Genomic DNA, 23815 nt, shown 5'->3' on the forward strand with positions numbered 1-23815 from the left:
TCTCAAGATCCAGAATGAGGTGGTACATGGAGTGCTTCTTAGAATTGGAAAATCCAGTTAAAAAACAGCATTCAACGACTAGAGTACGGGCAGTTAAAGATACATGGATTGACACACAACATATGTGCTTGAAACAGCAAGGAGCAGCACTTTTGCAGGGCTTCTCTCACTCCACAGCCGCCATTTGGACAGAAACCTTGGAGGAACAGCAGCCTCAAACTCTTCATGCTTCTCCAGGGTTTCTGCTGGTACACTTCTAAAATTCTATAGATCAGCAGAGACCCTGGAGAAATTCTACTCCCACAAAACACAATCTGCATCTGTGTCACATGGATTCTGCCACTGAAAGACATTTAATTCAATTAAATAAATGTTGCAGTCTGTACTTCTTCCTGCAGATTAGAATGCCAGGCACATTTTATTAAAAACTGCCGCACAGGTGCAAACAGCATCCATTCCAGGCAGGGACAGAACCATTTTCTCATTAATGGGGTGATCAGTTAAAATTAGCATGGCTTCATACCTCTGCAGGCAGGCAGGAAACTCACTCACATCAGTGGTTTCCTGCCAGAGGGCAGCTGGCAGTTGGCATCCTCCCCCCCCCCTTGCTCACGGCTAAAAGACTGGCAAGACAATCCTTTTTCAATAGAACTAGAAAATTAACGAAAAAAATTAATAAGTGCATCAAAGGGAAGAGGGCAGTCAGTGAAGAAAGAATAAATTCCTGTCAGCTCCACCCAAAAACAGGAAGTCTTTTTCAGAATGCAAGAACCTGTATATGCAATTGCCTTCACACGGAATGCTCATAGCACAGCGGGAAGCCATTTGGACCATTTGAGTCCTTGCTTGCTCTCTGCAAGATCAAATTAGCTATTCCCACTCCCCCACTCTTTCTCTGAAGCCCTACTTTTGTTTTATCTCTTCAGGTGTTGATCAAATTCTCTTGTAGAATCATTGAATGGTTACACCAGATAACCTTGTAACATCAAGACTTCTATGAGACACATTTAGCCATATGTATTTATGTTATTCTCTAAGTCTGAATAAAGATTGTAGATTTCCAGTTAACACAAATACTTTATTCAGTGGATTCGTTCTGTTTCCAGAGCTTAACTAGATATAATACAGGTATGACCAGTGAAGCTAAGGTAAACAGCCTATGCTGAGCTGTCTCTGTCTGCTGCTGCTCACTAGCCTTGTGCTTCTGAAACCTTGGGCTGGACCCTTTATACTCATCTCTGATGCTGCCCTGTAGTGATGCTGTGGCTGTTACATCTGTGCTGTAGTGCCTGGTGTATGTGCAGATGTATGTACAGATGTACAGATCACTACACCCCCCCCCCCTTTTATTTGACATGTTTTCTAGACTGGCCTCAAGAAAATTGTACATAACAAGAATAAGCAAATCTGCACACTGTGACAATGATACAAGTAATACAGAAACAATTAGCTGTGTTATGGGTCCATCGTGAGAAATGTCCATATTCGGCTTGCGCGTGTGTCGAAGTGTCTTTACAAATCTAGCCGGTCGGGTGCCCTACGGGTTCTGCTGAAGCGTCTTAACGGTGGTGGTAGGGATGATGGTTTGATGTCATCAAGAGTACTGTCTGGCGTTGTGTGGCGAGGAACGTCCTGTGGACTAATGGACTTGGTCAAGTCCAGTGTGGGAAATACTGGCGTTGTAGGTCGAATCTCTAATAGATCCCGGCGGTCACGGCGAAAAAGTGCTCCCGCTGACGATTTGACAATGTAGGACTGCGGTGCCTCCTGCCTGATCGCCGTGGCTGACTCAGACCATCCGCCTTCTGGGTCCCTGATTCTGACAATGTCACTTATTGTCAGTGGCTTGAGTGGGATCGCATGTTGATCGTAGTATCGTTTTTGTTTGGAGCGGAGTGCCCGCATTTTTTCGAGAACCAGTGCGTTGCCGGGGTCTCGGAACTGCATTGCCGGTAGGGTTGTCCGGATGTCTCTGCCAGGAGCATTTGCGCTGGCTCAATGGGGCTGCTCGGTACGATAACAGACCTAGGTTGATGTCGGAACAGTGACTCAGTTGCCTTGCTGATGAGTCGTTTAATGATGTTGACACCTTTTTCCCCTGTTCCATTTGATTGCGGGTAGCGATTCTGTGTCGCACCGTTGTCTGACCTCAACTTTTTCCTGTGTTTGTGGTATTGATTCTGTATGTCATCGTTCGTGAAAGCTGTTTTGCTTGTTTGTTCTGGAGCAGATGTGAATTTGTGAGACTCTTTATCATGCCATAGCATGTTTGTAGTCTTGTCATTGTTTCGCAGTGTGCTGTGGCATTGTCCTTCACGTGCAGAGTTGTACCATGTTGTACAGGTCGTTGTTTCATTGTTATTGTTTCTGTCTTTGTTGTTTTCGTTGTTGTTCTTGTTGTTGTTTTTCTTGTTGTTCTTTTTGTTGCGCTTGTTGATTCTGTTTTTGTTGTTTTTGCTTTTATTCTTGTTCTTTTTCTTGTCGTGCTTGTTGTTTCTGGAATGCTTCTTGTTGCTTTTGTCCTACTTGTTGCGCTGCATGTTGTTTTTGTTGTTGCTGTTGTTGTTCTTGTTTCTGCTGTGCTTCTTGCGGTTATTGTTGTTCTAGTTGCGCTCAATGAGTGTGCCATGTGGATGATTTGAGTCACTGTCACAGTTATTGGTGTCAGTGTCCTTTGTGGTATCTGCTACATTGAGCGTGTCTTCTTGAGAATTGTGAGAATGATCTGATGTTGCATTGATGTTGGTGACATCAGTCATTTGTGGTGGATTTGATTCCTCTTCTTTGCTTCCTTGGTACTCCTCTTCTCGAGTAATTTCTGGTTCACTTGAATCATCATTGATTTCTTGGTGCTCCTCTTTTGGAGTCATTTCCGGTTCATTTGAATCATCTGTGATCTCTTGGTGCTCCTCTTTTGGAGTCAAAATCTTCACAATTTCATTTGACGTGGTCTCTCTGGACTCATGAGTAGCCGTCCTCTGATTATCGAGTGCTTCTGTGCAGACAAGCTGAGATATGTCAGTCTCGCTGTGATCCTGCACATCCTGTATGGGAATTGTGATTTTGTCGTCACATTCAATGTCTACTTGTTGGTTAAATGAGCTGGGTAGACTTTCATAGTCTTCTTCTGGTGGCTCAAATAAGCTGGGTAGACTGTCATAGTCTTCTTCTGTTGGCTCAAATAAGCTTGATAGATATTCATGGTCTTGTTCATGCATGGCGTTCGCTATGGAGTGTTTGCTTGCTTCCATTTTTGAGTCTGTCACCAAGCTGTCTGTGGAGGCTTGCGTTGCTCCCTTTGTGGAGGCTTGCATCGCTCTCTTTGTGGAGGCTTGTGTCGCTCTCATTGTGGAGTCCTTCATCGCTCTCTCTGTGGAGTTTGTCATCGTTCTCTCTGTGGATTCCGTCATCGCTCTCTTTGTGGAGTCGTGTAGTTTTCTCACTGGAGAGTCGATCTGTGCTCTCTCAACTGAGTCATTCTGTGCTCTCCGTGTGGCGTCGTCTTCGTCTTGGGTATTGCTGTCATCCAATGTATCGACGATCTGCCATGGCACCATGGTATTGGATTCATCTAGCATGAGAAGAGTCTTGTTGAGCTTTTCAACCGTGTTGCTGATGCTGTGATCAGGATCTCCGAATAACTCAGCCATATCTGAGCAGTATTGTGTGTATTGTTCGATAGACAAATCATCGCTTTCTGTTTCGGAGTTGTGATCGTTCTCTTCATGTTCAATGAACAAATCATCTTCTTGTGTGGAGGCCGGGACCCTTTGTGGTGCGTGGACCACTCTCTGTTTCTTGGCGTCAGGCCGCTGCGTAATCCTGCACTCACGAGTCGGGGTGTCATATGTGCTGGTCTGAAGATTCCCCAATCCGAAGAACTCATTGTTGGGGTCTTCACGGTACAACACCTCTAGTTGCGGTTCGGATTTGACACTGGGGTAGCCATATCCCAAGATGAAATCTTTGTCTGAGTCGTAGTCTACAAGGACCATATCATCTTCTAGGGCAGTGCTAATTGCTTGTTCCAGGATGTTGTGAAAGTTATTTTCAACTACTGGTGTAAGTTCGGGCATTGTTCTGTATTTTGAGGCAAGAATATTGGGTTTTGCATCTTTAAATTTCTTTTTGTTCATTTTCGTGCATTTCCCTTTTAAGTGGGCGTGGTCCTGGTCCTCTGACGTCATGACGCTGGTGACATCATGCTTAGGACTCGATTGCCCATGCGCACTCCCAGTTTCCTGTACTGTGCACTCTTTTCGCAACTGCGCATGTGCGGCTCCTTTCACAAGATGGCTGCCGCTCAGAACCTCTGTCTTCCTCCAATTCAACCCTGCCTCCGCCTCGTGGTGATTGTTCGCGCCTATTTTACTGATTTTGTTTTCTAAATGATGATTCTGTGTTTGTAGAGACTCAAAGTATTGATTTTGTTTTTGTTCATAAGCAAGGTATTTTTGTATAGCGATTTCTAGAGTTAGATGCTTATTTTGTGAAAGTTTTTCCCTCAAGTTTTTATCAGATAGTCCAGAAATTAATTGATGCATTATCACAGTGCCCTGAAATCAGCATAATCACAGCCTTGTGGTATTAACTTGAGATTTGTAATAAAATCAGAGATGGGCCCTCTGTTTCTCTGACAAGAGTTAAATCTTTCCAGTATCACACCAGACTGACTGTTACAGCGTTCATCAAATTTTTTGAGTATAACTTCTACTTTGGTGTTGTCCTCACCTTCTAAGTAATTAAAGCAATTATAGATTTCTCTAGCTTCATGCCCTCCTGTTGAGAGTAGTAGGGCTATTTTCGTTGCGTCAGAGGCAGTGCTTAAATCATTAGCTGTGATAAATATTTGGAACAGCTGTTCAAACATTTTCCAGTTAAAAATTTAATTACCGGTTGTTTCCAGCTGCTGTGGAGTTCCAACAAGTTCCATCGAATCAGTGAGTCGTCGAGGATCCATTTTCTGCGAAGTCTTCCGCAGTCGAATATCCGGTTTAAGTTTTTCTTCTCTTGCTGGTGTCTAGCTAGCTTTCTGAAATCACTTCTGGTATCATATGTTATTCTCTAAGTCTGAATAAAGATTGTAGACTTCCAGTTAACACAAATACTTTATTCAGTGGGTTTGTTTTGTTTCCAGAACTTAGCTAGATATAATACAGTCAAGAGGTATGACCAGTGAAGCTAAGGTAAACTGCCTATGCTGAGCTGTCTCTGTCTGCTGCTGCTCACTAGCCTTCTGCTTCTGAAAGAGACGGATCCTCCCTTGGGCTGGACCCTTTATACCCGTCTCTGATGCTGCCCTCTAGTGATGCTGTGGCTGTTACATCTGTGCTGTCGTGCCTGGTGTATGTGCAGATGTATGTACAGATCACTACATAGAGATCTCATAGAGATCTCATAGAATTTATAGAGATCTCATAGAAGAGATCTCATAGAACTTACAGTGCAGAAGGAGGCCATTTGGCCCATCAAGTCTGCACCAGCTCTTGGAAAGAGCATCCTACCCAAGGTCCACACCTCCACCCTATCCCCATAACCCAGTAACCCCAACCAACACTAAGGGCAATTTTGGACACTAAGGGTAATTTATCATAGCCAATCCACCTAACCAGCACAACTTTGGACTGTGGGAGGAAACAGGAGCACCCGGAGGAAACCCACGCACACACGGGGAGGATGTGCAGACTCCGCACAGACAGTGACACAAGCTGGAATCGACCTGGGACCCTGGAGCTGTGAATTGATTGTGCTATCCACAATGCTACCGTGCTGCCCTTATACTATAGTATTTACTCAGCTCCACAGACAATTTTGGGGGATTTTCCACCCCCGTTTTCGGCGGGCAGGAATGGCGGCGGAGACGGACAATCGATGGGGAGTCCCAAAACGACTTTCATGCCAGCGGGGCTCCCCCACTCAATTGTTACCCCCCACCCACCTGCCAATGCGGTTTTGGAGTCCCGTCATGAAAAATCGGGAACTCCATTACCATTCACTTCAATATCATTAGCGGGCATCCCCGCTGTATTATCCCCCACATAAGGATTTCCTCCCTCCGCCGGCATGACTTGACATAAGCAGCGTTTACAACAGATCCTGATAAATGAGGGCCCGGCGAATGGTTCCTGCTGCCTGGGCACTGCCACTGGCCATTGCCAGGAGTAATCTGTTGGGGAGGTTCCCTGGGAGAAGGGGGTTCCATAGCAGGTGGGGGCAGTTGCCAAGTCCATGGGGGGTGGGGGTGTTTGTGTATCTTTTTTTATTTATGTTGTTTTCAGATCAGGGTGCCCTCAATTTGCTAAAGGCACAGGTTGCTGGTGAGGCTTCATGGGACCCAGGACCACGATATTCTTTTGATTATGCATCAGAAAATATGGTGGGAAAATCAGCAGTGTGGCTGGTGGCTACACACCACTTTTTGCCCCTGACTTGACACATTGTCAAAAGAAGAGAAAATCCCGCCCTTAGAATTTCACCTGCAAAATGGTATATTTGTGCCAGAGAGAAGCAGTTCACATTTCTCAATTGAATCTCCTGGATTGTGACCGTCCTCACTTCTTTGCTTTGGTTGCTAATTTCTATTGGTTGTTCACAGAATAGCTGGAACAGTTACCTTAACATAATGAGCTAAATGTTGCAATGAGTTCGGTAATACAAAAAATGCCAACTCATCTGTGAATTAACACACAGCACTGAAACTTCTGAAATTATGTCTTTACACTCATGGATGAGAATCATCCAGCAGAGGCAGTTAATCACAGAGATAATTCAGTTATTGATGAGGTAAATTCAAGCCCATAAAGAGTACGATTGACAAATTAGGGCATGGCAACAGAAACTAAGGCATAGAGACAGAGACAAGCATGGAATTTGCTAAGTATGAGGATGCCATTTCTTATTCCCTTCCAAACATGTTATAGTTTCTAATTTTCTTCTACATTACATCTTAGGTATATTTATGACATGCATTTTTAAATCTTATTTTGACTCTAACCTTTTTATTTATCTAATGGGCCACTGCCCTTAAGTCAAACTGTATTTAAATCATATCCACCTGCTACTTTTTTAAAAAATAATTTTTATTCTCCTTTTTCACATTTTCTCCCGAATTTACACCCACCAACAACAAGCAATAATCAGTACCGAATATATCAATCCCCATATCAATAACAACGATCCCATCCTCCCACCAAACCCCAAACATTAGCCCGCATGTTCACATAAAATGACAAAAAGCAATCAGGAATCACCCATAGTCACCATCAACACACACCGTCCCCCTCCCCCAACCCACACCCCCCCAACTAATGTTCGATGTTATCCAGTTCTTGAAAGTGCATGATGAATAATGCCAATTAATTGTAGAACCCCTCCATCCTTCCCCTTAGTTCAAACTTAACCTCCTCAAGAGTCAAGAATTCCAACAGGTCCCCCCGCCACGCCAGGGCACTGGGTGGAGAGGTTGCTCTCCATCCCATCAGGATCCGCCTTCGGGCGATCAACGAGGCGAAGGCTGCAACATCTGTCTCCGCACCCATTTCCAACCCTGGCTGGTCCGACACCCCGAATATGGCCACCCAGGGGCCCGGGTCCAGTTTCACGTGCACCACTTTAGAAATTACCCTAAAAACCTCCTTCCAGTAATCCTCTAGCTTTGGTCAGGACGAAAACATATGAACGTGATTAGCGCCCCCCCACCCCCCCGCAACGTTCACACACATCTTCTACTCCTTCAAAGAATCGGCTCATCCTCACCCTCGTGAGGTGTGCTCTGTGTACCACCTTCAGCTGTATCAGCCCCAACCTCGCGCACGAGGTGGAGGCATTCACTCTCCGGAGCACCTCATACCAGAACCCCTCCTCCATATCCTCTCCCAACTCTTCCTCCCACTTTGATTTGATCCCTTCCAGCGGTGCCTTCTCCTCTTCCAAAATAGCTCCGTAAACCGCTGACACTACCCCCTTCTCCAGTGCCCCTGTCATCAGCACCTCCTCCAGCAATGTGGAGGCCGGCTCCACTGGGAAACTCTGTATCTCCTTTCTGGCAAAATCTCGAACCTGCATGTATCTAAACATCTCCCCCTGCTCCAGCCCATACTTTGCTTCCAGCTCCTTCAGTCCTGCAAACCAACCCCTAAGAAACAAATCTTTTAGTGTCTTAATCCCCTTCTCCTCCCATTTCCGAAAATTTCCATCCCACCTCCCTGGCTCAAATCTATGGTTCCCCCGAATCAGCATTTCCCTTGACCCTGCCCCCACCTCAAAGTGTTGGCAAAACTGCCTCCAAATTCTCAATGAAGATATTATTACCGGACTCCCTGAGCACTTCCCCGGGGCTATCGGGAGCGGCGCTGTTGCTAGTGCTTTCAATCCCGACCCCCTGCACAAACTCTCCTCCATTCTGAATCCACCTGTAACTTAAACAACTCTTCAGACTACTGCTTGATCTGATGTTTCTGCAACAAACATTTCTACTCCAACACCATTTCAAGGATTCCTCTTTTACATTATCGATCTTTGAAGAGCGTGATTTTTATGGCCCTTCCCGCCAGCGGATCTTCAGGTCCCGCTGAAGAAGGCCCTCCGTGGCGGGTTCCCCGGCAGCGGGACAGGTGAACCATACTAAAAGCCGAAGATGGGCTGAATGGCCTCCTTCTACACTGTAAATTCTATGATTCTATGGTTCTGTGAAATAGTTCTTCCAACTGTGTCCAGGACAAAGTCCTGCCTCATGGCCAATCGGAGTGCTAGCAGGAGTTGTGCCCACAGCTGGTGCTGCAGGTAGACCAAAGTGTGGCAAGCAGCTACGGGCTCATACATTCAGATACCTCTGGGATCTCACTGGGGCAAGGCTGACAGGGCACATCAAGGGAGTAGCGGTGGGGGCATGTTGGACAAGGAAGAAGAGGAGGGAAAACAGATGTGGGAAGCTAAACCATGGGAAGCAGCCTCCGATTGGCACTGGGGTACTGGCAAGAGTGCAGTTCCCCCTCAAACTGCCAGAGTAACCTTGGTGAGCTGCATGTTGAGAGCTGGCCTCTCCCACCGCCAGCTGAATTAGAGTGGTGATGGGCTGAGAGCCTTAATTGGGGATTAATTGCCTCAATTGGGCCACGGGTGGGCAAACCATCCAACCCCCCCCCCCCACTTCTCATACAATCACAGTGGGGGCAGGGGTGGGGGGGGGGGGCAACCCGGATGCAAGGCCCCTAATTTATAGGACCAACCAGCTGCTTTCTCACCTACGAGTGGCCCGTAAAATTCAACCTCTTGAGTGTCCATTTGATGGTCGTGGACACTTATGGTTCGCAAAAACTGGTTCTCATATAATTTCCACATAACATTAAGAAATAGATTTTCAGCGGGGTTGGGGGCCACATAAAATAGTTCAGTGGCCAGCCCACCACTCTTTCATCCAGACCCAATCAGTCCCCACAATATGCTAGATTGGCAATCGCGGCAGCCTGCCCACCAAAATGAAATGAATCATTAAAAGTCCATTCGGCTTGTTAACAATAATCTGCTGTCCATGCCAAAATATGGCTGACATGGGCAACTGGGTGCAAATGAGCAGGCCGCTTTTTAAGGCTCACAAGAAAAAGTGGAAAAGGGAGGCATCGTATTCAGGGCTGTGCCTTATGTGCATTGTGGGGGACCGTCAAGATGTCACCCTTCCCTTCCTTCCACGCTGCCTGCCAAAGAAAACCCAGCCTCTCACCAACCTCTCCCCCTTCCCTGTGCTCTGGGATCCCTCTTAGTCCTAAAATCCTGAGATTTACCTATGCTGGGCAGCCATGATCCTCTTCAGGCTTCTTCCTGCAGTCGCAGCTGCACCCACGACTGAGCTCTGGCCCTGTTGGTGCTGATGGAGCTGCTGGCCAATCTGATTGTCTGGCAGCTGCGGTAGGTGGGACTTCTCCTTCAAAATTTAGCCGAAAGGCTGCATTTTAATGCAAATTGAGTTTCTGAAAGCATGGACAAGTATGAAGCATGCACTGGTCTAAATTTAAAGCCAGGACTAATTTAGCTCCCAGGTCTCATTTAGAATGATAGAATGATTACAACAGAAGGCCATTCAGCCCATTGTGTGTGTGCTGGCTGTCTATAAGAGCAGTTTTGCTAGTTCCAGAGCCCCTGTCTTGTCTGCCTAGCCCGGCATTTCTTTCCTTTCAGGTGCTTATCCAATCCCCTTCTGAAAGCCATGATTAAACTTGAATGCCATTTCTTATCTGGAATGGGCGTGAAGAGAGTGCAGGGTGTTTGCGATAGCAGATAAAACGTACGCAGCCCTTTGCCCCCCCACCCCCGGAAGATTCTTTTGGAGAATTCAAGGTGTTGTCCATGAAGGGGAAAGCTGCAACTCTTTGTAATTTCAATGGTATTCTCTCATTTTATTTTGAACCCACACACGTTAGTAGCCAATAGTGGGCACAAATCGAAACTGAATACTGGACTGCTTCAAAGTTAATCTTGGACAGGCTCCTGAAAACATTGGCATGACCTGTTAATTAACATATTTAATTGGCCAGAACAACTTGACATTAATCAGTTTCTCGTTTACAATGTATGTGATTAACTTGTCACTATACAATTTGTTTATACAGCATATGTTTGGCTTGCATCAATGATTTCTACTTGGCGGTTTATTCCTTCACTGGAACTTTGTTGGAGAAAAGAGCTGTTTCTTTTTCTCTGCAACTCATTTCCTTCTGATATACCTCATGCTCATTTTCACTTCTATTTTGAAGAAGTGTTGGTTATGGTTTTGCAAAATTTCAGACTGCTTGCTGGCATTAGCTTCATGTCACTGGTCAATCTGTCCAGCCAAACTTGCAATTAAAAAATACAAGGAAAAAATTCATTTAAACTTAGACAAATTAGTTGATCTAATTGCTCAGTGCCTAGATTGTATAAATAGGATACACCCAGGCGTTAATGGCTGACAATAAATAAAGCATTTGTGTACAGGCTACAATAAATAATTGATACCTGCCACAGTTTCCACATTTTCTGTAAATTCTAACCCCAGATGTTTATTTACACAGCTCTGAGGGTCATAGAATGATACCGTGCAGAAAAGGCCCTTCAGGCCATCGAGTCTGCTCTGACAATAACTACGCCATATCTCGCGCTAATCCCACTTACCAGCACTTGTCCCATAGCCTTGAATGTGATGGTGTCTCAAATGCTCATCCAAGTGCTTTTTAAAAGTTGTGAAGTTTCCAGCCTCCACTACCTTCCCAGGCAGTGCATTCCAGATTCTCACTACCCTCTGAATGAATTTTATTTCTCAAATCCCCTCAAATGTCCTGCCCTCACTCTAAAACTATGTGTCCTTGTGATTAACTCCTCAACCAAGGGGAATAGCTGCATCCTATTTACCCTGTCCAAACCCCTCATAATCCTATACACCTCAATTATATCACCTCAACCCTTTCTGCTCTAAAGAAAACAATCCCAGCCTATCTAGTCTCTGCTGATGGCTCAGATGCTGTATCCCAGGCAACATCCTGGTGAATCTCCTCTGTAGCCCATCCATAGCAAGAATGGAGCGAGAAATGGAATCGCTCCATTTTAACAGCTTGCACATCTTTCTTTCCTGCCAATTAGGGATAGTTAAAACATTAAGGTTTTATTTTGAGATTGTCTTTACAGTTTTCCTTGTTGATCTTTTCTCTTTATTTCTCTGCCAACATTTAGTTGATCAGCAAGCTTTGTGCCATGTGTTTTGGCATTCCAATTATTTGGAGCATTTACAATATTAGCACAATAAGTTCCCACGTGGGACTCTCCCGGCACATATCTGTTTAACAAGGGGGAAGAACAGGAGCAGCTTGTGGATGCCAAGCAAGTCAGGCTGCATCAGAATCATATTGATCTATCTGACCATATCCTCATACCCTTGTTTACAATCAGGAGCACACCAACTTAGATTAGTCAAAGCAGCTCTAACAGCACATTTTCTGAATCAATAGTGAAGCAACAATATACCATGTAATCTGCTGCATTGATGCTAGAAACTAAGGTGCACCACAGGGCTGTCACTACCAGTAACAAGTGTAATTGGATGCACTCTGAACCTGCCTCTGCTTTCTTCCACTTTCCTAAATGGAGAGTGCCCACGAGTTTGCAAACCTGGCCATGATCATCACTGTCACTTCACCCACATTACGACCACAGGTGTCAGACATTTGAGCGTTGTGCTGCTCTAGAGAACAGGCACCCTAAACTGGATATTTGTAACGATCAAGGAAAAATTGGCAATCTAGTTGTGCAAGACCCCTTGGGGATGAGCGACCATAATGTGATATCAGTCTTCATCAAGATAGAGAGTGACGGAGTTGATTCTGAGACTAAAGTCCTGAATCTACATAAAGGAAACCATGATCGTATGAGGCACAGGTTAGCTACGAAGGATTGGGAAATGTTATTTAAAGGGATGATGGTGAATAGGCAATGCCAAACATTCAAAGAGTGCATTGGGGGGGGGGGGGGGGGGGGGGGGGGGCGGCACAGTGGCGCCGTGATTAGCAGTGCTGATCACGGCGCCGAGGATCCGGGTTCGATCCCAGCTCTGGGTCACTGTCTGTGTGAAGTTTGCACATTCTCCCCGTGTCTGCGTGGGTCTCACCCTCACAACCCAAAGGGTAGATGCACTGGCCGCACTAAATTGCCCCTCAAACAAAAGTGCGCATGAGTGACAATTGGTCATTCCTGTCCACCGTGTCATGATATTCAAACACACACATCATGATAGACACACCAACAGACAAATCAGCACACACAACACGATAACCAATGATAGACAAGGACAGAGACAGTATAAGGAAGAAACACGACACCTGGTGGCCAGTAGATCTGGAGACCAGGACAAGGACATGACCTGATTAACATCACACACAGGGAGTCACCACGTGCAGAGTATCAAGACAGAACTGTAAATAACAAGTTGAAATAAAACAGCGTTGTACCAAATACAACCGTGTTGGTTCATCTGTACATCAGAACACCCAACACTACATGGTACAGGAGTGGATCGATACCTGCCGGCAAACCTGCCATCCTGAGATATGGACATCACCAACAAACCGCAGCCGTTGCAAGTCGCTGGGAACCTTGGCACCAATTGGAAGCTTTTCAAGCAGCGACTTGAACTGTACATGCGAGCCAACGAGAAACAGAGTGCCTCGGACAAAACAAAGATTGCGATGCTCCTCACCACCGCAGGTCAGCACACCATCGATGTATTCAACTCACTGGTGTTCGCGGAAGGCAAGAAAAGTATGACACGGTCCTCCTCAAGCTAGACCAGCACTTTAACGTTGAAGTGAATGAAGTTTTGAAAGGTATATCTTTCAGCAACGCCTGCAAGGTAAGAATGAGCTCTTTCAACCCTTTCTGACGCACCTCCGCATACTCGCGCAGTCCTGCGGTTACGGCAACACCTCAGAGTCCATGATCCGGGACCAGATTGTTTTTGGCGTTGCCTCCAGTGGCCTACGCCAGCAGCTTCTTAAAATTAAAGGCCTGACCTTAGCGTCTGCGGTGGAAGCTTGTGTCCTCCATGAAAATGCTACCAACCGTTTTGCCCAATTTCAGGCGACCGAATCGGCACGGAGGGGGTCCCTAGCCGTCGAATCGGCAAGCCAGGCCGCCCACGAGGCCGAACGCATCCAGGCAATTGATTATCTCCCGGCCCGCGGCCCGGGCGAGGGCGGCCGTTTCCCGCGCTTTTCGCGGTCTCCCGCGCTTGTGCACGCCAAAACCAATGGCAACATCGAGGGGCGCACTGTGCAGGCGCGCCTGATGCAAGACCGAACTGCGCATGCGCAGTGGTGTAACGAACGCCGTGACGTCATGACGTGCGGCAACTGTGGAGCTGTACATTTAAAAGGGCAATGTCCTGCTAAAAACCGACAATGCCTACGATGTGGCAAGATGGGCCACTACGCTGCCTACTGTCGAGCGGTTCAACCGATGGATCCTACACATCTCCGACAACCTCACAGACACGTCAGGACCGTCCAGCCCGTACATCAGGACATCCAGCCAAATGACACAGATGACCAAGATGCCTTCCGGGTTTCAGTCATTAATGTGAACAGGGTCAACACCATCAATCCAGCCGATGAATGGAGTGCCACCCTGACGGTCAACCCGAATTCGTCGCACACCTACTAGATTGGACTTATGAGACTGTTCACACGTTAAAGTTGGAACACTATTGTATTGTAACATGTTACTGTTTTATCATTCCAGATATCGTTTGACCGGACCACACTTCAAAGTTTTTCGTCTTCCTGTTTTGTTATGGTACAACCTCGTTAGCATGACACACCCGACATCACCCCATGTATATAGTTATGCCACATGCACCTGCTGTAAATATCACGCACACACACTTTTAGATGCACTCACGACACATTCGTATTTATAACCACGTAAGCACATACTTTTGTAAAAAAGGGGGGATGTCACGATATTCAAACACACACATCATGATAGACACACCAACAGACAAATCAGCACACACAACACGACAACCAATGATAGACAAGGACAGAGACAGTATAAAGGAAGAAACACGACACCTGGTGGCCAGTAGATCTGGAGACCAGGACAAGGACAGGACCTGATTAACATCACACACAGGGAGTCACCACGTGCAGAGTATCAAGACAGAACTGTAAATAACAAGTTGAAATAAAACAGCGTTGTACCAAATACAACCTTGTTAGTTCATCTGTACATCAGAACACCCAACACTACACACCGTAAAACTAAAATGGGAAAGTTAGCCAAACCATGGTTCACAAAGGAAATTAGAGATAGTATTAGATCCAAGGAAGAGGCGAAAAAAGAAACGGCTAACTTCACAAAGAGGGATAGAAACAACATATCAGAAATGTTGGGGAACACAGGGTCAAGTGAGAGGGAGGAACTGAAGAAAACCAGTTTTAGTAGGGAAGTAGTGATGGGAAAATTGATCAGATTGAAGGCCGATAAATCCCTAGGGCCTGATAATCTACATCCCAGAGTACTTAAGGAAGTGGCCCTAGACATTTTGGATGCATTGGTGGTCATCTTCCAAGATTCTATAGACTCTGGATTGGAGTCCCCAGTATTTATAAAGGGATTGAGAGAGAAAACAGGGAATTATAGACCAGTCAGCCTGATATCGGTAGTGGGAAAATGCTAGAGTCCATTATCAAAGATTTAATAGCAGAGAACTTGGAAAACATTGGCAGGATGTGACGGAGTCAGCAAAGATTTACGAAAGGGAAATCATATTTGACAAATCTACTAGAATTCTTCGAGGCAGAAACTTACAGAGTTGATGAGAGGGAGTCAGTGGATGTCGTTTATTGAGACGTTCAGAAGACTTTCGACAAAGCCATAAAGGATTCTATCAAATTTGCCACGATGAGCCATGATGATCATGTCCACAATATCATGCGAGAAATCTACCCAACATACATGACATTCCAGTTTTTTGGCAGGAGATTTGAATGTTGTGCTGCATATCTTTTGCTCAATGCTTTGGTTTCCTGCTGCAAATTGGTATTTATACATATGATACACATTTTTATTTTCATTAGTTCCAATGTAATAATATTACTCAATCCATAATGCAAATATAGTAGTGCTTGATTACGAAGAACCTGAACAAGATGAATATTAAAAGCTATGGGGCGGAAGCAAGAGAGGGAATATGATTGGGTGATTCATGTTTCACAGGAGAGAGATTTGAGCCAAATGTTTCTATTTTGTAACATGTGTGGCTCAGTTTTCTCCAAAACGAATTTGATGATTAACATGTTATTCCAAAAATGCTTCCACTAATATAGACATTTTGTGAATATCATTTGCGTCCTTACTTTTCAGATTGAATTGTTTCTGTGATTACAACCTATTAACCTTGAACTTTCTAATTCCACCAGTTTGAGATCTTTTCTACTTACAGTCTCATTTATTTATTTCAGTAAGTTTCTCTACATGCTACTTGATGCTCACTAGCTGACTTAAATGGTTTCATTTAAATCTTAGTCAAGGAATCTTATTATCACATTTCTTTTTGTTTTTCTGCAGATTGCAGAGTGAGAAAATTAGAAACATTTTGTTAATGATATGGCTTCAATTGAAACTTAGTACATCAGAGGCAGAAACTTGTTAACTTGACCTGAAATCAGTAACCCAGAATGCCTGGAGCCAACATTCTGTTCGGCTTAACTGAAGTAGAATGGGGAAATCGGTGGCTGGTATCTCTTCCCATTGCCCTATTTACATGTGAGCAATGCCCTGACAGCACGTTTCATAGTGTCAAAAGACCTGCTGGAAATTATAATGCATGCAGTCCAAAGATGTGCAGGTTAGGTGGATTGGCCATGCTAAATTGCCCTTAATGTCCAAAAAGGTTAGGTGGGGTTACTGGGATAAGGTGGAGGTGTGGGCAGGGTGCTCTTTCCAAGGGCTGGTGCAGACCAGATGGGCCAAATAGCCTCCTTCTGCACTGTAAATGCCATGATTCTATGCTATATGTATAAATCCAGAAAAGTAAGTGAGCACTGTCAATTATGAACAAGTCTGGCGATCATTCAGCTAAATCTTCAAAATCAGTAATTTGATGACAGATGTTGATGATTAGCACGCCCAACCATCCCCTCATGACATTCAAAGAATTAAGAGTGAGAAATAGTATTGTATGTCATATAATATAAAATCACATACATTATGGGTGGAATTTAGTGCCTTCACCCAAGATGTGTTTGGAGGCCGGGGTACATTTAATTGAGCTAGAGGACTTGGTATGCAGGTCACGGGACAGCAATACGAATTCGGGGACAATCATGCAAAAATACAGGATGGTTGGTCACCCTAGGTGGAGGCTCAGAAAAAGGTCTGTGCAATCTGATAACAGAACTACCAGGCACAATTTGAGAACATGATCTCTGTCTAATCTGATAACACACGAGAATGGGGAACATTGGTCTGATATCAGACATATGTGACACACAGAGGGTAGTGGGCGATATGGAGAAAAGCAGTGTCTGGCGTTTAGTCAGTCTGTTCCTAATTAAAACAACTGTTCCCAGTAAAATCAACTGTTCCCGGTAAATAACGGCTGGCCACAGTCAATATTGGCTGCCAAAATCAGGTGCCAATTGAATTTCCCGGTTGTTCTGATTCCTGCCTGTGCATGCCGGTTACTCCAGTTTCTGGGCCATTAGCCACATTTGCAGTTTTCGGCCAGTTTCAAATTATTTTTCCTTCTGGGAGATTCCTTTGCATTCTAACCTGTCAGTCTAAAAGTGGGAAATGTGAAACGAATGAAAATCGCTTATTGTCACAAGTAGGCTTCAAATGAAGTTACTGTGAAAAGCCCCTAGTCGCCACATTCCGGCACCTGTTCAGGGAGGCTGATACGGGAAAATGTGTGGATTTACTTACATCAACTGTTGCAATGGTTATACTTAACTGGAGGTTCAGGAGTAACTTCTGAAATTCAGAGTGTCAGTGTGAGTTTGCAGTCATGATACCTGGGTGCATATACATTGGTGCTACTCCTGAGCCTGAATTTCCCGTCCCTTGGGCACGTGTACCAAGTTGGCCCGGAGGTGGGTGCGAAACACACTTCTGGCTGCAATTGGCCCCGGAGAACAATTTCACGTTGGTTGGCTAATTAACATCCAGCCAGCGTCAAACGAACGCTTTGAAAGGCTGTACACTGCCAGGGAGGGCAGGAAAAGGGTGGGTGCCGTGACAAATGCAGGCAAACATTTTCAGCAAGCTCCCTGAAGGCTGACAGCTGCCTCAGGGAGCTGCAATATTGTTCAATGACATTTGCAGCAAATAAAGCTGCAAACTCCCTCCAAACTGCAGAATCATGCAACTGGCAGCATAACACCGGGAATGATGAAAAAAACATGAACGTCGTCTGGCCAATTGGCCATGTGCCAAGCATCAACATGCACAGGCCACTTAAAATTAGGGCCAATTGCATGTTTATTGGGCTTAACTTATCTTTCAATGTCGGTGGGTTCACGTGCCTGCCAAGCGAAATATCATGCGAGGGCGCCATGACATTGAGATGTGTGACCAACGTCTTCTCATGCAATTTCATGTGAGTTTGGGTCAGGTGAGCTCGTGCTCAAGCTCTGTAAAATACTGGCCCAGGTTCCAGAAAAGAACAGATTCCAAAAAGTTTAATTTCCCCTTACAACTAATGATGTCATTAGGGAGAATTATTTTGGGACCTGTAGCACAACTGTTACATTTTTACTTTAAATAGATTCAGAACAGCATTAGAAGCAGTCATGTGATATGGGTCAGTACTTAGCTGGGAAACGAAGAATAGGTATAAACTGTTCTCTATTAAATGCTAGGCGAAATTCTCCGCCTCGCAATGCCGCAAATTCGAACTGTGATCGGGCAGAGACTCGGGCATCCGGCCAAAATCGAGGTTGGGCGCCAAGCTCCGGTCTCTCATTGGTGGCGATATCATGGTTTGCACCGCGTGGCGACAGCAGCATGCAAAACCAACATTTGCACCCATTTAAATTTGATTAGCAGGTTCGATAAAGTATGCTCCACCTTTCCGTGAAGCTCTGCTCCTGAGTTACTAAAAATATTGACAAACGTGGACAGAGCGACATCAAAAAGTGGTAAATGCAGTGAAATCATACAATTGAGTGATTGGAATGCACTTCGTACTTAGAATGCACTTACCTCTCTTGTCAGTGGTGTTCTCAATGTTTACAAATAATGGGGTTTCACACTTAAGCCACTCATCATAGAATTTACAGTGCAGAAGGAGGCCATTCGGCCCATCGAGTCTGCACCGGATCTTGGAAAGAGCACCCTACCCAAGGTCAACACCTCCACCCTATCCCCATAACCCAGTAACCCTACCCAACACTAAGGGCAATTTTGGACACTGAGGGCAATTTATCATGGCCAATCCACCTAACCTGCACATCTTTGGACTGTGGGAAGAAACCTGAGCACCCGGAGGAAACCCACGCACACACGGGGAGGACGTGCAGACTCCGCACAGACAGCGACCCAAGCCGAAATCGAACCTGGGACCCTCGAGCTGTGAAGCAATTGTGCTATCCACAATTCTACCGTGCTGCCCATCCGTGAAGAGAGATGAATGAGTCAAAGTTATAGATACTGTCAATGAAAGACCACTACCAGAAAGCTATGAATGGCTTGCAGCTATTGGATCTGTGGGAACCAGATGCAGGTCACAGCTGCTCTCCTTCCAGGAATGGACACATGGAGCTGCAAGGTAAGTGTTACACCTGTAATTCTTCTCACTGCCCCTGTCTTGACAGCTCTCTAGCTTTCAGAAAGGGGTCTCTTCTCTTGGGGGGGGGGGGGTCTGTTTGGGGGGGGGGGTCCCTTTAGGCTGGGTGGGTCCGTGTGGGGATTCTCTCTATTACAGGGGTCCCTATGGGGGAGTTTCCCTATTACAGAGGTTCCTGTGGGAGTACCCCTATTGAAGGGGACTATGTGGAGGGTCTCCCTACTACAGGGGTCCCGGTGGGAAGTCTCCCTATTACAGCGGTCCCTGTGGGGGTGTTAGGTCACCCCCATACTTGGGGGTAGGGAGGCACGCAGGAAATCCGGGGTTTGGGGTCTGCTGTGCAGTGTGTGGAGGAGGGGCCGATTTGCAGTATGGTGGTGGGGGCGGGGGGGGGGGGGTCGGCCACAGGACCTCACTACCGGGCCGCCCGCACAAGATTGTGGCCCGGAAATGGGATTCCTTAAAATCCTTTGTATTCCACGGCATGCATACATGGAATATTCCATGGCATGGAACACTGAAATGCTTGCTGGTTGGCGCTCCCGGGGGGGGGAGACTAAGCTATGAAGGAGTGAAGTGCTTTGTGTCCATGTAAATCACCAAAGGCTAGTGCATTGGTACCAAAAGATATTAACAAGGCTAATGTATCTTTATCTGAAGGAGACTGGAATAGCAAAGTAGGAGCTGATGCTCCAGTTGTACTGACCCTGGATCAGACCTGACCCATAGTTCAATTTTGGGCATCAGAAGATTGGAACAGTTTGAACAGAAATGAAACCCAGGCTTAAAGGGTTTGGAATTCACCTATCTTGAGATAGACAGGTGTGGGGTGAGCTAATCAAAAAATGTTTAATAATTAGAGATTTGGTAGGGTAAATACAATGGATGGTATTTTCGCAGCGGATGACCCAATGGCGGGACAGGCGAATCATGCAAAACGCTGTGGACATCTGCGGAACCGGAAGATCCGACAGCAGAGCGACCTCCGCAACCGGGAAACACACTGTGGGAGGGTTCAAAAATCCCGGCCAACTGCTGGGATTTCTATTCAAGAGTCAGGAACCTGATATCAGGGCGTATTTTGGGTTGCAACCCAACATGGTGTGTTCATGACACACAATTATTAATAGACCAGGCCAATTAATGACAAGGGACCAGACTCACTGTTCAATTAAGAACAGAGGCCAGGTTCCCAAGGCTGGAATGCCAAATGGAGGCCCTCCAGCACTTACACATTGGTAGCCCCACTGGCCAAGGCTGGAGCTGCCAATACATAATGGACAGGAAGTGGGCGCCTGAACACGAAAGAAAAGGTCAGATTTATTCTAAGGTTGAAAACCAGCCACAACTGCCTGGTTGTGACCGCGGAGGGTCAAACACTTTCCAGAGTATCACCACAGCTGTCTGCCTGTGATTGAGGAGGGACAAACCCCGCCAATTGAGAGGGGACACTTTCCCGCACCAACTGCAATATTCAATCAGCATGTCGGCTTTGCACAGAACTGAAACATACCAGTGCAGCGCAGAAGGAGGCCTCAGGGTGGTATGAGGTGGGGTGGGGGCTGTAATTAATTCCATGATAGATCCTTCCTTTACCCATCGCCACCATGGCTGCTGGGCTGCCAGTTGCTTGTGGATGAGTGGCCGTTCTGTTTTTGACCCAGCCTCTTTAAAAACAGCTGGCAGATGCCGAATTGATCCAGCATGGTGACTGGCAAGACCTCTAATCGCACAGAAAACTGAAAATCTCATCCAATTAAACTCTTTCCTCTGGTAGGGTAATTCCAAATATGAGAAAATGATCTTCAGATTAGAGCTGGATCAATGCACAATCTGGTAAAACTAACCCTCCCAGGGTTCACATAGTTAGTATTGTCCAAAGAAACAGAATATACTTCTCCAATAGTAACTCATTTTTTTTCTCATTTACAGAATGTGGGTGTCGCTGGTTCGGCCAGCATTTATTGGCCATCGCTAGTTGCCCTTCAGAAGGTGGTGGTGAGTTGCATTCTTGAACCGCTGCAGTCCTTGAGGTGTAGGTACACCCACAGTGCTGTTAGGGAGGGAGTTCCAGGATTTTGACACAGTGAAGGAACGGCGATATATTTCCAAGTCAGGATGGTGATTGACTTGGAGGGGAACGTCCAGGTGGGGGTGTTCCCAGGAATCTGCTGTTCTTGCCGTTCCAGATGGTAGTGGTCGTGAGTTTGGAAGGCTCTGCTGAAGGAACCTCGACAAATTCCTGCAGTGCATCTTGTAGATGGTACACAAGGCTGCCACTGTTCATCGGTGGTGGAGGGATTGGATTTTTGTGGAAGGGGGAGCAATCAAGCAGGTTGCATTGTCCTGGATGGTGTTGAACTTCTTGAGTGTTGTTGCCGCTGCACTCATCCAGGTAAGTGGAGAGTATTGCATTACACTCCTGACTTGTGCCTTGTAGATGCTGGACAAACCTTGAAGAATCTGGAGGTGATTACTTGCCATAGGATTCCCATTCTTTGACTTGCTCTAGTAGCACAGCATTAATATGAAATGAAAATCTCTTGTTGTCACAAGTAGGCTTCAATGAAGTTACTGTGAAAAGCCCCTAGTCGCCACATTCCGGCGCCTGTTCGGGAAGGATGGTACGGGAATTGAACCGTGTTGCTGGCATGCCTTGGTCGTCTTTAAAAGCCAGCGATTTAGCCCAGTGTGCTAAACGAATCCCTATGGCTAGTCCAATTCAGTTTCTGATCAACGGTAACCTTCAGGGTGTTGATTCTGGGGGATTCAGCAATGGTAATGCCTTTGAATGTCAAAAGGCGATGGTTAGATCCTCTCTTGTAGGAGATGGTGATTGCCTGGCCCCTTTGTGGCGCGAATGTAACTTGTCACTTGTCAACCCAAGCCTGGATATTAGCCAGGTCTTGATGTATTCAGAAATGGACTGCTTCATTATCTGAGGAGTCGCAAATGGTGCTGAACATTGTGCAGTCATCTATGAGCACCCCACTTCTGACCTGATGATGGGGAAAGGTCATTGATGAAGCAGCTGAAGATGGTTGGGCCTAGGATACTACCCTGAGGAACTCCTGCAGTAATGCCCTAGAGCTGAGGTCATTGTCCTCCAACCACCACAACCATCTTCTTTTGTACCAGGTATGACTCCAATCAGCGGAGAGTTTCCTCCTGATTCCCATTGACTCCAGTTTAGCTAGGGCTCCTTGATGCCATACTCGATCAAATGCTACCTTGATGTCAAGGGCAGTCACTTTCATCTCACCTTTGGGATTCGGCTCTTTTGTCCATGTCTGAACCAAGGCTGTAATCAGGTATCATGTGAATGTCACGTTAAGAAATGTTTTTCTGCTCAAGTTACTGCAGTGATGTCAGAGTGTGGGTGGAGCTGAGCTCTGGCTCTGCTTTTTAGTTTCACTTTGAGAAAAAGCTTGGGTATGTCTGTTTTTTGGTTTTGTTTTAGTGTTGGAGCTGCAGCCAGCCAAAGAAGGTGTAATGTTGTTCTCTCTGCCATGTAAAGACTATCTCTTGATCATTTGGTGAATTCGGAGTGATAACTGTTCTCAGTAGTGAATTTAAACCTGATGTGCTTCTGTTAAAAGTTTTTTTTAATGTCTTATGGATGTTAAAAGTAAAGTTTAAGGATTACTTAATGTTGTATTCTTTCGGGGTTGTATTTGAATTGATGGTTGCTAAGATGTTCACTGTAAATTTTAAAAAGGTTAAGTTGAGTTCATAGAATAAACATTGTTTTGCTTTAAAAATTATTTTTCAATCTCAAGGAGGGGGAAAGTTTAAGGGAGATGTGCGTAGAAAGTTTTTTACGCAGAGGGTGGTGGGTGCCTGGAACACTTTGCCAGAAGAGGTGATAGAGGTTGGCACAATAGCATCTTTTAAGATGCATCTAGCCAGATATATGAACGAGCGGGGAATAGAGGGAAGTAGGTCCTTGGAAGAGAGAAGACAGGTTCAGATATAGATCTGGATTGGCACAGGCTGGGAGGGCCGAACGGCCTGTTCCTGTGCTGTAATTTTCTTTGTTCTTTGATCTCTGCTGTACCTGTAGAGTGGGCCGTGTGCTCAGCATACCACAATCTAGTAAAAGTCGTGGGTCAGGTGAACTCCATGATACACTTTGGGATTCTCTAGACCCTGGCCCAGAACACAGGTCAGGAGCTTAGTGACCCTGACGGAACCCAAACTGAGAGTCCGTGAGCAGATTATTGCTGAGTAAGTGCTGCTTGATACCACTGTTGATCTCTCCTTCCATCACTTAGCTGACGATGGAGAGTAGACTGATAGGTCGGAAATTGGCTGGGTTGGATTTGTCCTGTTTCTTGTGTACAGACACACCTGAGCAATTTTCCACACTGTCGGGTAGATGCCAGTGTTATAGCTGCACTGAAACAGCTTGGCTGGTGCGGCACGTCCTGGAGCATGAGTCTTCAGTAGTATTGCCGGAATATTGTCAGGACCCATAAACCTTTGCCGTATCCAGTGCCATCAGCC

The 23815-nt window shown here is 45.8% G+C and overlaps 1 protein-coding gene across 1 annotated transcript in view; it reads right to left on the minus strand.

The window, feature by feature from the left end:
- The window catches only part of LOC140429418 (solute carrier organic anion transporter family member 3A1-like), a 485186-nt gene that overhangs the window by 207826 nt on the left and 253545 nt on the right, over positions 1-23815 (minus strand). The gene's annotated exons all lie outside the window — the stretch shown is intronic.

Source organism: Scyliorhinus torazame, chromosome 9 (genome assembly GCF_047496885.1).
Source record: "Scyliorhinus torazame isolate Kashiwa2021f chromosome 9, sScyTor2.1, whole genome shotgun sequence".
In the NCBI taxonomy this organism is placed as follows: Eukaryota; Metazoa; Chordata; class Chondrichthyes; order Carcharhiniformes; family Scyliorhinidae; genus Scyliorhinus; species Scyliorhinus torazame.